At 46.4% G+C, this 16,356-nt stretch overlaps 1 protein-coding gene across 1 annotated transcript in view; it reads left to right on the top strand.

The window, feature by feature from the left end:
* The first annotated feature begins 284 nt into the window (after window positions 1-284).
* The window catches only part of RAB7A (RAB7A, member RAS oncogene family), a 58,028-nt gene continuing 41,956 nt past the window's right edge, over window positions 285-16,356 (top strand). The window contains exon 1 of the mRNA XM_082848939.1: window positions 285-478. The gene's annotated coding sequence lies outside the window, so the exon portion shown is untranslated. The remainder of the gene's footprint in view (window positions 479-16,356) is intronic.

Below are 16,356 nucleotides of genomic sequence, written 5' to 3' on the forward strand. Positions count from 1 at the left end.
CTTCGCAGAGCTCTAGTGGGTTCAATTTCTTTGCTTCTCTTTTGGTGCTAAGTTCACCAGGGGCTGAGGCATCGGTGGGTGGGTCCAGCATGGCGCCACCCTGCTCCCGGCCGGGCCTCAAAGATGGCCGCAGCCACTGGGGGCAGACATGTTTGGGCCACGTGACCCAGGCCCAGGCCCGAGGCGGCTGAACTTGACGCACGGTAGAGGCGGGGCTCCTCCCCCGCAGCCCTGGCGTCGAGCGTCTCGTGACAGGTACTTCCGCTCGGGGCGGCGGCGGTGGCGGAAGTGGGAGCGGAGCCGGAGTCTTGGCCATAAAGCCCGAGGCGGCGGCGGCGGCGGCGTTGGAAGCTTGGACAGGCCGAGGAGCCCGCCGGAATCGGAGCTTGGACTTTCCTTCGCTCCTGTCGACCCCTCGTCTCCTCCTCGGCGGAGCCCTCGCGACGCGCCCGGCCCGGAGCCCAGCGGAGCGGCCGCGGTAAGTGGCGGCCCGGCCCCATCCCCCTCCCGGCCCTAGGTCGCCGGTGCGCGCCGTCCGCGTCTTGGGCAGGCCCGGCCCGGCCTCTTGGGGAGCTCCGTGTCTTCGGGCCCGACGTCAGGCCGGCCGAGCGTCCGCGGGGGTGTCAGAGGTCGCCGGGTGTGACCCCGGCTGGCGGCGCGCACGCCTGTTTCCCGGGGCGTCCGGCCCGAGACGGCCAGGGCGACCTAGCCTGGGCGGCCCGGCACTGGGGCGGCGGCCGAGGGCGGGGGCCGGCCGACCAGCGGCGGGGGCGCCGCCCACCCTGCTCCGGTGCCAGGCAGAGCCGCGTGCCCGCCGTCCGGTCCTACCGATGCGGATGAGGGTCCCCGACGCCGCGAGTCCGCGGAGACCCGGGTCACGTGTCCCGGGCTCCCTCGGGCGCCTCGGGCTCCCGCGACTGAGAGCTTTTTATCACAAAGACGTTACGGTGAGGCGTGGAAGAAGTTTCCAAACTTGCTGGGGGAGAGAGACGGTGGCTGGGTGCAGAGCTGTGTTTGGTTCGGACCGCGGCGGGGCCCGCTTAGGGCGTTCAGTTCGGGCTTCCCCGAAAGGAATGGTTCGCAAAACTGGGAAAATTGAAAATAACAGTAGCAAATATTGGAGCGGTTACTGCATGTTAGGCAGCGTGGCAATATTTCTGCACCGATTATTGTATTTAATTCTCAGAGTAGACTTTTCAAGTACCATTATTGTGCCCACTTACAGATAGGGAAATGGAAGATCGGAGAGGTTAAGTCATTTGCCCAAGGTCGCAGAAGTAATAAGTTATGGAGCGGAGATTTGAGTCCAGGCGCCCAGACTCCAGAGCACTGTGCTCGGCCTCCGGATTGTACTGCTTTCTGATGCCCCTGAAGCTTGTGAAGTATCTTTTGCCACCTGGTATCTGTCTCTCTCCGCCTCCTTTCTTTCTAGTGATGTCATTTTGGAAGTCTTTTCTGGTGCCATTAGTTCTGCCTTAAAACCAGAACATATTCCATTTGCAGTTGTGAGTTTTAACACAGTTTTTTGTTTTCAAGTAGTGTAGTGCCAGTAAACTGGGAGCTCTAGCATCATAGCAGAGTACTCAATTGAGGTTTGAAAGTTTTTGTTACCTACGTCTTTTGTCAAATGAGTTGGGCTGGCAGTCCTGCCATGTGGTTCTTTCCTGTTGAAAATACTGTATCTTCTCTTTGGATTCCAAAAGAACAGGCTCTTGTCTCTTCCTTGTGACTGAAGCAGCTGATTACCCGCATGACTTCTCATCCATGGATTGATAAAGTCTTCTATTGGTGTGCTTCTCTCTCCAGACTTAGGAGAGTTTGTTCAGATTTGAGTCTAAGAACTGGGAGTTGTGAGTACTTCTCCTGAAGATCTTGTCCAAGCCCTGTTGTAGTCTGATTTCTTTTGTTTTTAAACTTTGTTACCCAGCCTGATATACTTAAGTGGGTATTAAGTGTGGTAGCCTTAAGTATTGTTTGCATTTAGAGGAGTGTAACGATGAGTAGCGTTTCATCCATTCATCAGATGTTTTGAGTATCTACCATGTATCAGGCATTGCCTGTTGACTCAGGGAGCTAGACCTGGTTCCTATCCTCAAGGAACTTAAAGATGGTGAGTGATCACGGCCAGGAATTCTCTTGTGGAATGGCTTGGCGGTAGAATTTGAGATTTTTTGTAAAGAGGAGTTATTTTTCATCTCAGCAAGTGCATTCAAAGTAATCCAGGCAGCACGGTGTTCTGGGTAACTTGAAAGCCTTGTTCATTTTAACAACAGCATTTGATTTGGTTTGCTTCTGAAGAGAGTTCTTAGAAGATAATATCACAGTTTCTAAATGGGTCGTGTTTTTTGAAGGGTAATTTTCATCTCTAAACTTGTTTTACCTTTTGCTCTCCAGCATTTTTTGTTGTTCACTGAAGAGGGGGTTGGTGTCACTGTCATCTTACAGTGCGAATGTCAGCTTCGGGGGCTGTCTGAGCAGAGGTGCACTTGGCAGGCTGGGGCTGCTGCTTTAGCCGACAGTGAAAGTTTCATGTGCTGCCTCCCAGTCTCAGTACTAGTATCATCCTAGATAAAACCCTCCGCCACCCCACGTCCCACAAGTCCTCTGGTTCCCCTTCTTTAAGAGGGGACGTGAGTTTTGCATTTGTGGTAGAATTTCAGGAGTAGACAAACAGAAGGGGGAGTGGAATGTAGAAGATACTCTAAATCAGCTTTATTTGGATATTTTTTTCAGGTAATTGTTAGCACCCTCATGGAGCAAAAATATTTCTTGGTGCCAACCAGGCCTAACCCCTGCCCCAAACCCCATAAACAAAGAGCATTGCTTTATAGTACAGTGTGGCTTTGAAGCCAGTTCCTGACCCCACCACCAAGCGAAGCAGAACGTTTTGGTTGTTTGATTAGCTTTTAATAAATTTCCAAAGGGACCTGCCCTGAGAACATCCTTGCCCTTCGGTTTGGCGTTAGTCTTTCTATGCAAAGGTGTAGCAAACCCAGACCACACACGTGGGAGAGCCCTTTTATGCACTATTTCTCTCTGAGATTTGACGTAGATATTTACCATTATTACTGTCATGAGTTGTCTGGCTCTCGATCTATGTAATTCACATATGGCTAAGGAGAACTCACCAGGCTGTTGGTCTGGGAGTTAGAGTCCGGGTGTTCCGGGGAAGTCTGGAGGAGTCCTCCTGCATGAGGCCCAGACGGTGGTTCACCTGGCACTGATGTCATCCCGGAAGGAGGCTGGAGCTGCGGAATTTAGCTCCCCCCACTTCGCTGCTCCTGGCTTTCTGCTGCTTCCTGTCTCCCCTGTAAGGTGGCGGTTGTATTCCCAGCATTTGTTCCTCTGCGTGATCACACCTGCGTCTGTGACTGCCGTCTGCTAGAGCTGTGTGCTTCTGTCTGCAGTTTGCTGCGATGTGTTGATCTCTTCAGTTATTTGCTCTCGCACCTTCCTTGTATTTTCTGCTTTTTCCTTCCCGCATATGGCATTAAACACAGAAAGATAGTTTGCACTTATATTTTAAAACTTGTTAATGGCGGTTGTGGTTAGTGTGATTTGTGAATCAAAAGTAAAAGTGATGCGGTGCGGGAAATCAGAACAGGTTTTTTAGCACCGTCTCCGACTAGTTTCAATTTTAGTACTCCAGGCTGTGATTTCAAAAACAATTTAAGAATAGCTACTTGCAGAATGTCTCCATGGGGGAGGAAGAGAGCTTGGGAGTTGGTTCCAGTGGTGACATGCAGTATTGGCCTTGTTCATCTCCCTGAAGATGCAGGGCTTAATGCAGGGGATCTCAGGCCTTGCCCGGGGCTCTCTGTTTTGGTGATGTCGTCACTGCCGCGGAGATCAGTCTCACTGATTCTGTTGTCCATATCCTGGTTGTGTAGGACTGCTTGCTGTCCGCACAGAGCACGTTTGAGCAAGCCCATCAAGGGAGTCAGGGACCTTGCTTGGCTCTCAAGTGGCCTTGCGTGCGTGCCCGTCGCCAGGTGCAGGGAAGCGCCTTCTCTGGTCTCCCCACCCTCTCACAGCCAGAGGGCTTGCTCTTACTACTGCCTTTCCTGGACTTAAGCTCAGCTCAGTTAGGGAATACTTTAAAATTTCCATTGTGAAGTAAAAAGTTACATCATTGGTTTCCAATCTTGGTATGCAGTTTTAATTTTAAAAATTTATTACCATTTGAGTTGTTTTGAGAGTACACAACAAAGCTACTATGAATTAACCTTTAAAACACCTGATTGTAACAGCACAGACTTTATGAAAAATAATGCCTTCTTACATGTGCTATTCAGTCAGGCTACCGACAGTTCTCTGTGTACTTACAGGCCAGGGGACCCAGAAATAACTCTGGGTCGTTTGGGCAGCCCACAGGTTAAGAGCCACGTTAAAGTCCTCCAGCCTGTCCTGTTCAGTTGATGGTTGTTAAAGAACGTTCATTTTTTTTTTTTAATTAATTAATTATTTATTTTAGGCTGCATTGGTTCTTCATTGCTGTGTGCGGGCTTTCTCTAGTTGTGGTGAGCTCGGGCTACTCTTTGTTGCAGTGCACGGGCTTCTCATTGCGGTGGCTTCTCTTGTTGCGGAGCACGGGGCTCTAAGCATGCAGGCTTCAGTAGTTGTGGCGCATGGGCTTAGTTGCTCCGCGGCATGTGGGATCTTCCCGGACCAGGGCTCGAACCCGTGCCCCCTGCATTGGCAGGCGGATTCTTAACCACTGCGCCACCAGGGAAGTCTGCATTCATGTTTTGTAGAAACTTTTCCTACATGGTATTTGTCTTTCAGTGTTTTTTAATGTTTGCCTAGTGCTTAACAGTTCACATAGGATTTCAGCTGGTGTTCACAGCAGCCCTGCAGGCTTAAGAGGGTGGCCGAGCCTGGGTGCTCAGGTGGCCCGGCTACTCTAATGCTAGTCTGGGTCTCCTGAAACACAGCTGGGGCTCTTTCTGATGCACCAGCCTGGCTTTTTGATTATTCATGATTGCTGTAAAGCACTCAGCATTTGACTCCTTATAAAAACGTATCTTTCTTCCACTGATTTTTATTTAAAATGACATTTCTCTTTTGCTGATTATTAAATAAGTCATTTATTTAAAAAAAAAAAGGTAGGAAAATTCAGAAGTAAAAAGGAGAAAAATTCAATTCACTACTCTGAGGCAGACCGGAGTGTTAACTGGTTATTTAATTCTTATGAATGTATACTTTAATGAGATTCAATTTTTAAAGTATGGTATGAGAGATTAACTTTGGAGGGCCCTGGATATTCTTTGGATCCTTTGACTTGTGGGACCCCTCTAGATAAACACTCAGTGGTGGGCAGCTGGGATCCGGAGACTAGCTGTATTTTTCAAATGTTTAGTGGCATCAGGTGAAGAACCTGATGCATTCAGTACCATAATGAGGTTTTTTTGCCGTGGTGACGATGGATCAGTAAGTTGTTACAACTTGCCATTTCTACATTTTAGTGAACTGTGACTTTGCAGTAGGGCATATGAAAAGCGTACAGATAAATGAACAACTTCGAGAGTTTTCATAAACTCAGAAATAAGCCCCCTTGTGCCTCCTTCAGGTCATTGTCATCCCCTCCTGCTGCTTTTTAAAAAAATGTTCTAGTTTTCCATTTACCTTTTTTTTTTTAATATTCATTTATTTATTTAGGCTGCACTCAGTCTTAGTTGTGGCATGTGGGCTCTTAGTCATGGCATGCATGCAGGATCTAGTTCCCCAACCAGGGATCGACCCCTGGACCCCTGCATCGGGAACTTGGAGTCTTACCCACTGTACCACCAGGGAAGTCCCTCCTCCTGCTGATTTTTAACACTGTAGTTTAATTTTGTCTGACTCGACTTTGTGTAAATCATAACACTGTGTATCCTTTTGTATCTCTTTCTTTGAGTCATTGTTGCCTGTGAGATTTTCTGTTGGGTGCAGTGGTACCTCCATTTTCATTGCTCAGTAGTATTTGATTATATGATACACCGTAGTGTTTTTATTAACTTATTGATGGGCATTTGGGTAGCTTGTAGTTTGTGGCTGGTAAAAATAATGCTGTATCGGGACTTCCCTGGTGGTTCAGTGGTTAAGATTCCACGATTCCACTGCAGGGGGCACGGGTTCAACCCCTGGTCAGGGAAGTCCCACATGCCACGCGGTGCGGCCAAAAAAAAAAAAAAATGCTGTATGAATATTCTTGGTTTGTCTTTTGATGACTGTATGCACACATTTCCATAAATTAATACTGAGGAGTGGAAAGTTTTAGCGTGTGTATCTGTATATTGCTAGGGCTGCTATAACAAATACCACAGACTGGGTGGCTTAAACAACAGAAATTTATTTTCTCATGACTCTGGAGCCTAGAAGTCCGAGATCGGGTGTTGGCAGGGTTGGTTTCTTTAGAGGCCTCTTTCCTTGGCTTGTAGGTGAACGTCTTCTCCTCGTGACCTCATATGGTCTTTTCTCTATAGGGGTCCGTGTCCTAACCTCCTCTTACAAGGACACCAGTCTGATGAGGGCCCACCCTCATGACCTCGTTTAACTTTAATCACCCCTTTGAGAGCTCCGTCTCCAAATACAGTCATATTTTGACATTTTGAGGTACCAGAGGGTAGGACTTCGTAAATTCTTGGGGGGGTGGGGTGGGGGACAAAATTCAGTCCGTAACGGTATGTGCTGCACCTCGGTAGACACTGCCAGCTTTCCAAAGCTGTATACTGCTTTACACTCCCATCAGCGGTATGTGAGAGTTCCAGATATTCCACATCTTTGCTGACGCTTATTTTCATTTTGCCCTTGTGGTGCTAGCATCGTATCTCCCTCCAGTACCAGCATGGGGAATCCTTGAGGGGGTGGGGAGGTTGTTTCTGGAGCCGTATGTGTCATAACTTGAGACTGCCTCTTGTAAATGCTTTTTAAATCCGTTGGGGATAGAAAAGCAGAATGACTTCAGTCTAGTGAGCAGTTAGCCCCCCTTAGTTGCCCTTATGGGTTAGTTTTTGCGTTTATAATCTGGACTGATTCCTGGGGATGGAATTGGCTTCAAAGTGTCACCTGTAGGGTATAAATCTAGCCATGGTAGAGAGTGCTTTCACTGAAGTTCTTTTTCCGTCTGACACTTGGATTCCCTCATACACGTGCTAGGACTAGGTCTGTTTTGCATGTTCTGACTGACCATTTAGGTATTAGTTGGTGTTTGACCAGCCGCCTTCTGGCTGCGTGATCTTGAGCTTTGTGCATCCACTGTAGGCCTCGGTTTGATTGGAATAATAGTACATGCCCTTGCCCTTCCCCCACTCGAATCTCCTTGAGGGCAGGGATGAATCATTATTCTAGCATGGATCTTGAAATATTACTCAGTAAACTTAAAAATATTTTTCCAGTTCTCACTTTGGACACTGTTTTACTATCTGTAGCATGTAAGTTTTGCTTCTGGGCCGCTGATTAATATGGATAGCCTTCCTGAATGATAAATTATGTGTTCTGTGTTCATTTGACACAGTTTTATTGTCTACTGTAAGAAAATACTGCTGACAGCTGTGGGGAGTATCAAATAAAAAACACTGGAGGTTTAGGAATAATTGTAAAAACAAGACAGGTGAGAGTCACAAAAATGCTGGAAGTGTTCAGTGACTGGGTTAGGTGGTGCTGAGTAGATTCTGGATGAATTGATATGGAGGGGAGACTTGGGAAAGCCATTGTAGTTGGAGGGAATGGCATAGCAAACGAATGGAGGTGGGGGAACGTAGGGCAGATGGAGGGACTATGGTACCTCAAATTGGGGAATGGCAGTATGTATGGGGGCCAGACGGGGGTGGGGAGGGGACGAACTCCAGTGCCATGTTGAAGGATTTATGTTTAACAAAGTGGTACTTCACTGGGTGGTGCTAGGATAGGGCGTAATCCTTTCACTTGATGTCACAATCCTATTGGGTAAGACTGATGCTGTCCCAGTTATGGATTTATAGTTTACCTAAAGAAACACACAGTAAGGGATGAGTGGGGCTAGGACTGAAATACAGGTGGCATGCTTAAACCTTCAGAGAGGTACTTGCTCAGAAATGCATTTAACACAGGTTAAAAGTAAGAGCTGGTTTGGGGGGATGGGCTGGAGAAAGAGAGCAGTTAGCTTGGTTTTCTTCTTGAGCCGGTCAGCCCATGTGGACACTTCTTACCAGTTTATGGGCAATGTTTTATTGGCTAAATGCCTGAGATAATCTAGGGTTCATATCAAACGTTCAAACTATTGAAAAATAGTTGTGTGTAACTCTCGTTTTCCATTCTGTCTTACCAACAAATAAAAAAAAGGCACTGTCGTCGTGGTCTGTTAATACAGACTCTTAGCTCTTGGTTTGGCACCTGCATTTAGAACAGTGGGAGCATCATAGTCAAGAATCTGTTGATCCAGGGGCTGCAAAGTCCTCGTAACAAGAATTGCTTTCCAAGGAACTTGATTCTTTGAGAAGGTGGGCTTAGTTTTCCCCCTCCCCACACATGAATCTGATACCTTGAACAGAGTATATATATACACACAGACAAATAATCTCTTTACTTTTTGTAGAGCTTAATGGTTACCTTGTTTGATGCTTCACTTCCAAGTTCAAACTAAGCAGCAGCATTTGCCTTGTCAGAATCTTTTTTCAGAAGCAAGAGCAGCCTGAAAGAACATGCTCAGTATCCCGACTAGCGCTCCATATTCCAGGTTAGTGGATCCAGGCAGATGTGTCTTTAACCCCAAGAATGCTGAGAAGAATAGCACCTTCTTTTTTTCTTTTCTTTTTTTTTTTGCGGTACACGGGCCTCTCACCTCTCACTGCTGTGGCCTCTCCCATTGCGGAGCACAGGCTCTGGATGTGCAGGCTCAGCGGCCATGGCTCACGGGCCCAGCCGCTCCGCGGCATGTGGGATCCTCCCGGACCGGGGCACGAACCTGTGTCCCCTGCATCGGCAGGCGGACTCTCAACCACTGCGCCACCAGGGAAGCCCTCTTTTTTTTTTTTTTTTAAAAGATAAGTACTTTTTTTATTTTTTAATTAATTTATTTTTAGCTGTGTTGGGTCTTTGGTGCTGTGCGCCGGCTTTCTCTAGTTGCGGTGAGCGGGGGGAGTACTCTTCGTCGCCGTGTGCGGGCTTCTCACTGCCGGGGCTTCTCTTGCGGAGCACGGGTTCTAGGCGCATGAGCTTCAGTAGTTGTGGCTCACGGGCTCTAGAGCGCAGGCTCAGTAGTAGTGGCACACGGACTTAGTTGCTCCACGGCCTGTGGGATCTTCCCGGACCAGGGCTCGAACTCGTGTCCCCTGCATTGGCAGGCAAATTCTTAACCCCTGCGCCACCAGGGAAGCCCAGAATAGCACCTTATGGAAGAGAATAGCCTTTGTAAACTTTAGTGATCTTTTTTAAGTGTTCTTTTAAAGTGTTTTTGAAAAGAGGGATGCTTTGACTATTCTGTTTCTTTTGAAATGTAAATTTCCAGGTAGTGAGTTTTCCAGCAGCATCTGACTGAATTGGCTGGGTTTTTCTGTAGTAACAAGTAATCTCAAAATGGCCAGCGTGGGGGCTTCCCTGGTGGCGCAGTGGTTGAGAGTCTGCCTGCTGATACAGGGGACGCGGGTTCGTGCCCTGGTTCGGGAAGATCCCACATACCACGGAGCGACTGGGCCCATGAGCCATGGCCGCTGAGCCTGCACGTCCGGAGCCTGTGCTCCGCAACGGGAGAGGCCACGGCAGTGAGAGGTGAGAGGCCCGCGTACAGCAAAAAAAAAAAAAAAAAAGAAAGAAAGGCCAGCGTGTCCAGTATGGATTTTCCAGGGGCTCTGTGTCATCCTTACTCCAGCTGAAGAAGCAGCCACAACAGTGTGGGACGCTGTTGGCTGTCTTGGCAAAGTAAAGGAGAACTGTTGGAGGGTCTTGCTCCCGTGATTAAGTGTTCCAGCCCAGAGATGACACGTCACTTCTGCTCACAGCTCACTGGTTAGAGTGAGTCACACTGCACAAGGGATCAAGAGGCGCTTGACTTGGAAAGCACAGAGTTGGAAATATTGGAGAAATGGTGCTAGCTTTACAGTGGCTGGCTTCCGTGGGTAATAGCTGTTGGGGGAAGGTGCCTCATTTGTAGATTCTTGTTCCATTAGCTAGTAATTTAAATGCAAAAAAGAACACCAAGTTGCCCATAAATCTTCTCTCACAAATCAGCTTCCTATCGTAAGAAATTTCTTTCTTTTAAATAAGTGGGATAATCTCAATTCGATTTGCACGAAGTAGGCGTGAAAGGAACGTTTGAGTGTGAGCCCTCCCTTGCCTTCTACATTTTCAGTACCCTCGCCCAGCCCCCCCCCCCCCATCCTTCTTGTGAAGTGCTACCGGATAGTCTTGAAGTGGTCCTTAGGTCCCATTCCTTCCCTGGCGCAGAATCCTATGTTTTTCTACACAAACTGTCTCCAGCTTGTCTTCCTGGCTTTGTCCTTTTGATGCAGACCCTGTGTTGCCCTGACTTGCTGTATTTAACCTTTTCCTGACCACACTTTGTTCCCTGCTTCCTACAGTTGGGTTCCTGCCACTCCCCTTCATCTCTGTGTTCTGTCTGTTGGCGTCCTGCCTTGCTCAGGCACCACCAGCTTCATTTCCTAAGTTTTTCCCATCATATTCCCACCTTTCACTGAATCCCTGGGACCTGTATATGTGTGTCTTAAACACGTGTTACAGATGTTCTACCTGCTCTAGGAGAGGTTCTTAGGGTAAATCCCAGACTTACTTATTTAAACCAATAAGCCTTTTGCGGTGGGCGGGCACCGTGCAGCTTGCAGGATCTCAGTTCCCGGACCAGGGATTGAACCTGGGCCACGGCAGTGAAAGCCCTGAATCCTAACCACGAGGCAACCAGGGAACTCCCGGATCCTAGACTAATTTATGTTTTCCCTCCAAAGGTAACCGTATGAAAGAAAGAACTAAAAATACGTTCCCCGAGTGGCTTTTGATAGATACATACACACACACATCTGTTGTGCTCCCTGCTGAAAATTCCTCACCTTGTTTGAAATTGGTGGACCAGAAGCCGGAGGATTGTAGAGGCTTCCTTAAGCAGGGCCACGGGATGGATCTCAATGGAGTTGCTAAGCTTCAGTTTCCGCTGCTGGAAAATGAGAGTACACTGGTCCCCCCTTATCCCCAGTTTCGCTTTCTGCAGTTTCGGTTACCTGCGGTCAACTGTGGTCCAAAAATCTTAAATGGGGAATTCCAGAAGTAAACAATTCGTAATTTTCAATTGCGTGCTGTTCTGAGTAGCATGATGAAATCTCCCTCCTTCCCACCTGGAATCCCCAACTGTCCACATTCTCCGCTCCAGACGTCCAGGCCTTGACACTGCCATGGCCCCACCGTCTGGGATCGCTCCAAGCGATGGTCCGCCTTTAGATGTGTAGTCAGAAGGCCAGCAGTGGCACAACGCCATTTTATCCTCTCACGTCACAAGAAGAGGTGGGGTGAGTACAGTACAGGAAGATATTTTGAGAGAAACCACATTCATATTTTATTACAGTATATTGTTATAATTGTTCTGTTTTGTTATTAGTTACTGCTGTAAATCTCTTTGCTTGCCTGACTGAAAGTTAAACTTTATCATAGGTGTGTATGTATAGGAAGAACAAAGTGAACGGGGCTGGGTGCTGTGTGTGGTTTCAGGCGTCCACGGGGGTTTGCCCGTGTCTCCCATGGATCGGGGGGACTAAGTGCCCACAGGACCCTTCCTATTCTAATTTTCTTTGGCTCTTGCTCATACTGCAGTGGCGTTTGCAGTATCCCAATTGGCAAGATGACGTCATGGAAACGCAAAGGACCCTTTCACCACGGAGAAGCTGTCACCTATGTGGAGCCCTGCTCATTCGCTTCTTTAGAGGAGCAGGGGGGACCTCACTGCCAGGTGGCTAGATTTTTCCTAGAATGACTTGTTTCTAAATTACAGAAGCAGTGTAGAAGTCTTAAAGTGAATGGTTCTCTGTCATCCTTCCGATAGTTGGTGACCGTACTTCCAGACTTACATTTTTCTGTTTAAAGGGGGTCATACAGTGCACACTCTGTGTCTCTTGCTTGTTAAAGACTTCACTCAGCACCCGTCCGTGTCAGTGCCTGCTGTCGCTCGTGGCTGTGCGCTGCTGCTGCTGGCGTAGGCTAACGGTCCTCTCAATGAACACTTCGGGGACTTCTACCTTTTCTCTGTCACAAAATTATTTACTGTTTATCTTTGTCCACTTACCTGGTAGTTTCCCTGAGATATAGTGGTCATACCTACGTAAAATTTGCTACTCATTACTATAGTACCCCCAGGAAGGTTGTGTACTTAATATTTGTAGTTGGAGAATTCTATTTATGTAGTTGCCAATTGTCAATTTTCTTAGTGTTTGCCAGTTTAACTAGTGGGGAAAATTTAAATGGTGCCTCATTGTTTAACATTTCCATTTCTTTGATAAATGGATTAAACTTAAAAAAAAAGATTAGCCATTTATTTTTCTTTTGTGAATTGGCTTTTGTTCTTGAAAGCTCAGGTGAGGGTTTTTAAAAAACTGTATAGCGGGGCTTCCCTGGTGGCGCAGTGGTTGAGAGTCCGCCTGCCATGCAGGGGACACGGGTTCGTGCCCAGGTCTGGGAAGATCCCACATGCCGTGGAACGGCTGGGCCCGTGAGCCATGGCCGCTGAGCCTGCGCGTCCAGAGCCTGTGCTCCGCAACGAGAGAGGCCACAACAGTGAGAGGCCCACATACCGCAAAAAAAAAAAACCCCAAAAACATATATATGTATCAAGAATATTTCTTATATGGTAAGAATATTTTTCAGATAGGAAGAATATCAACGCTTTTTCATGTCGCAGTGTTCTTGGCTTGTTTCTTTTGGCTTGGTTTGGTTGATGCTGTGTTTTTGTAGTATAAAAACTTTTCTGTAGTCATGTCTGTCAATTTGTTTTGTTTTCTGGGTTTCATATTATACTTAGGCCTTCTCCTTTCCTAGGACAATAAAAACAATGGTTATTTTTTCCCTAGTACTTAGCACGTTTGGAATTCTTCTGTATGATGTGATGTCAGACTCTTTTTTTCCAAATGCATAGTTGCCTCAGTATTTCATTGTATTGTCATCTTTTCCCCACTGACTCGAAATTTTTTTTTATCACACACACTGATTTCCCATCTACATGTGTCTTTTGTGAATGCTTCTGTTCCATTCTTTGTTTCGGGGACAGTGCCGCTGGGTCAAGCAGGGAGATTGAGTCCGCTATCATAGACCTCCTGACAGGGAAAAGCCCTGGGTCAAGCTGGGAGATTGAGTCCGTTATCATAGACCTCCTGACAGGGAAAAGCCCTGGGTCTAATAGCTCCACTGGTGAATTCTAACAGACATTTAAAGACAGCACCAGTTCTTCTCAGATTCTTCCCGAACATTGAAGAGGGGGAAGATTTCTTAGCTCATTCTGTGAGACCAGCATTGCTCTGATACGAAAGCCAGACAAACACTACAAAAAAAAGAAAACCACAGAGTAGTATCTCTTATGAACAGTGATGCAAAAGCCCTTAACAAAATACCAGCAAATCAAATTCAGCAGCATATTAAAAGGATTATATACCGTGACCAAGTGGGATTTATTCCTGGAATGCTAGGATGGTTCCACAACCAAACAGCGATCATGAATACACCACATTAACAGAATGAAAGGGAAAAAAACCATGTCATCTCAGTTGATGCAGAAAAAGCCTTTGACAAATTAAACACCATTTCACAATGAAAACGAAACACCGGGAATAGAAGGAAATTATTTCAACATAATAAAAGCCATGTATGAAAAACCCACAGTGAACATTATACTCAGTGGTAAAAGACTAATACTTTGTCTTCTAAAATCAGGAACGAGGCAAGGATGCCCACTTTTACCACTTCTATTCCAAACACTACTGGAAGTTCTAGCCAGAGCAGTTTGGCAAAAAAAAGAAAGAAAACATCCAAATTGGAAAGCAAAGAGATACATGGTCTTATACGTGGAGTACCTTAAAGATTTCATACCAAAAAATTAAAAAACTGAAACCTGCTAAGAGCTAATAAACTAGTTCAACAAAGTTTCAGGATACAAAGTGAACACACAAAAATCAGCTGCATTTTTTTCTTTTTCTTTTATAATTTATTTATTTTGGGCTGCATTGGGTCTTCGTTGCTGTGCGCAGGCTTTCTCTAGTTATGGCGAGCGGGGTCTACTCTTCGTCCCGGTGCATGGGCTTCTCATTGCTCTGGCTTCTCTTGTTGCAGAGCACGGGCTCTGGGCACGCGGGCTTCTGTAGTTGTGGCTCGTGGGCTCTAGAGTGCAGGCTCAGTAGTTGTGGCGCACAGGCTTAGTTGCTCCATGGCATGTGGGATCTTCCCGGACCAGGGCTCAAACCTGTGTCCCCTGCATTGGCAGGCGGATTCTTTTTTTTTTTTTTTTAGTGAGATATTTTAATATAATTGCCTTATTAATAAAAACATGGAACGCTTTGCGAATTTGCGTGTCATCCTTGCGCAAGGGCCATGCTTATCTTCTCTGTATTGTTCCAATTTTAGTATATGTGCTGCCGAAGCGAGCATGGCAGGAGGATTCTTAACCACTGCACCACCAGGGGAGTTCCCATCAACTGCATTTCTATAGACTAAAAATGAACAATCCAAAGAGGAAATGAAGGAAACAATTCCATGTACAGGAGTATCAAAGAGAATAAAATACCTACAAATAAATTTAACTTGGTAGGTGAGAAAGACTTGTAAAGTAAAAACTATAAACATTGCTGAGAGAAGTTAAAGATGTAAATAAGTGGAAAGACATCTCACATTCATGGATTAGAAAAATTAATATTCTTGGGAAACCATCTACAGATTCAACGCAATCCTTATCAAAATCCCAGTGACGTTTTTTGCAGAAGTAGAAAAACTTATCCTAAAATTCATGTAGAAAATCATGGGACCCTCAATAGTCAAACAATTTTGAAAGCTCAAAGTTGGAGGTCTCTCACTTCCTGATTTTAAAACTTACTACAGGGGACTTCCCTGGTGGTCCAGTGGCTAATACTCCACGCTCCCAATGCAGGGGGCCCAGGTTCGATCCCTAGTCAAGGAACTAGATTCCACATGCCACAACTAAAGACCCTGCATGCCTCAACTAAAGACTCCACATGCTGCAACTAAAAGGTTCCTCATGCCTCAACTAAAATACTCCACATGCCACAACGAAGATCCCGCACGCAGCAACGGAGATCCTGCGTGCCACAACTAAGACCCAGCACAGCTAAATAAATAAATAAACTATAGTAATCAAAACAGTGTGGTACCGGGATAAGGATACACATGTAAACCAGTGGAACAGAATAGCAAGCCCAGAAATTAATCTTCACATTCATGGTGGATTGAATTTTGACAAAGGTTCCAAGTCCATTCAGCGGTGAAAGCACAGTGCCTTCAACAAATCATAATGGTGCTGAGAAAACATCTACCTGCAGAATGATTTGGACCCGGACCTATCATCATATAAAAAAATTAAAACCGGGCTTCCCTCATGGTGCAGTGGCTGAGAGTCCGCCTGCTGATGCAGGGGACATGGGTTCGTGCCCCAGTCCGGGAAGATCCCACATGCCACAGAGCGGCTAGGCCCCTGAGCCATGGCCGCTGAGCCTGCGTGTCCGGAGCCTGTGCTCCGCAACGGGAGAGGCTACAACAGTGAGAGGCCCACATACTGCAAAAAAAATAAAATAAAAAAATAAAACCAATCAAAGACGTAAATATTTTTTTTCTTTTTAAAATTTATTTTATTAATTTTTGGCTGTGTTGGGTCTTTGTTGCTGCGCGCGGACTTTCTCTAGTTGCGGTGAGTGGGGACTACTCTTCGTTGTAGTGCGCAGGCTTCTCATTGCGGTGGCTTCTCTTGTTGTGGAGCACGGGCTCTAGGTGTGCAGGCTTCAGTAGTTGTAGCGCACAGGCCCAGTAGTTGTGGCACATGGGCTCTAGAGCGCAGGCTCAGTAGTTGTGGAGCACGGACTTAGTTGCTCCGTGGCATGTGGGATCTTCCTGGACCAGGGCTTGAACCTGTGTCCCCTGCATTGTCAGGCGGATTCTTAACCACTGTGCCACCAGGGAAGCCCAGACCTAAATCTTTTTTTAAAAAATTTTATTGAAGTATAGTTGATTTACCATGTTGTGTTAATTTCTGCCATACAGCAAAGTGACTTCGTTACGCATATTCTTTTTCATATTCTTTTCCATTATGGCGTATCACAGAATATTGAATATAGTTCCTTGTGCTATACAGTAAGACCTTGTTTATCCATTCTATATATAGTAGTTTGCATCTGCTAATCACAAACT

Source organism: Leucopleurus acutus, assembly GCF_964270905.1.
Source record: "Leucopleurus acutus genome assembly, chromosome: 10".
NCBI classification, from domain to species: Eukaryota; Metazoa; Chordata; class Mammalia; order Artiodactyla; family Delphinidae; genus Leucopleurus; species Leucopleurus acutus.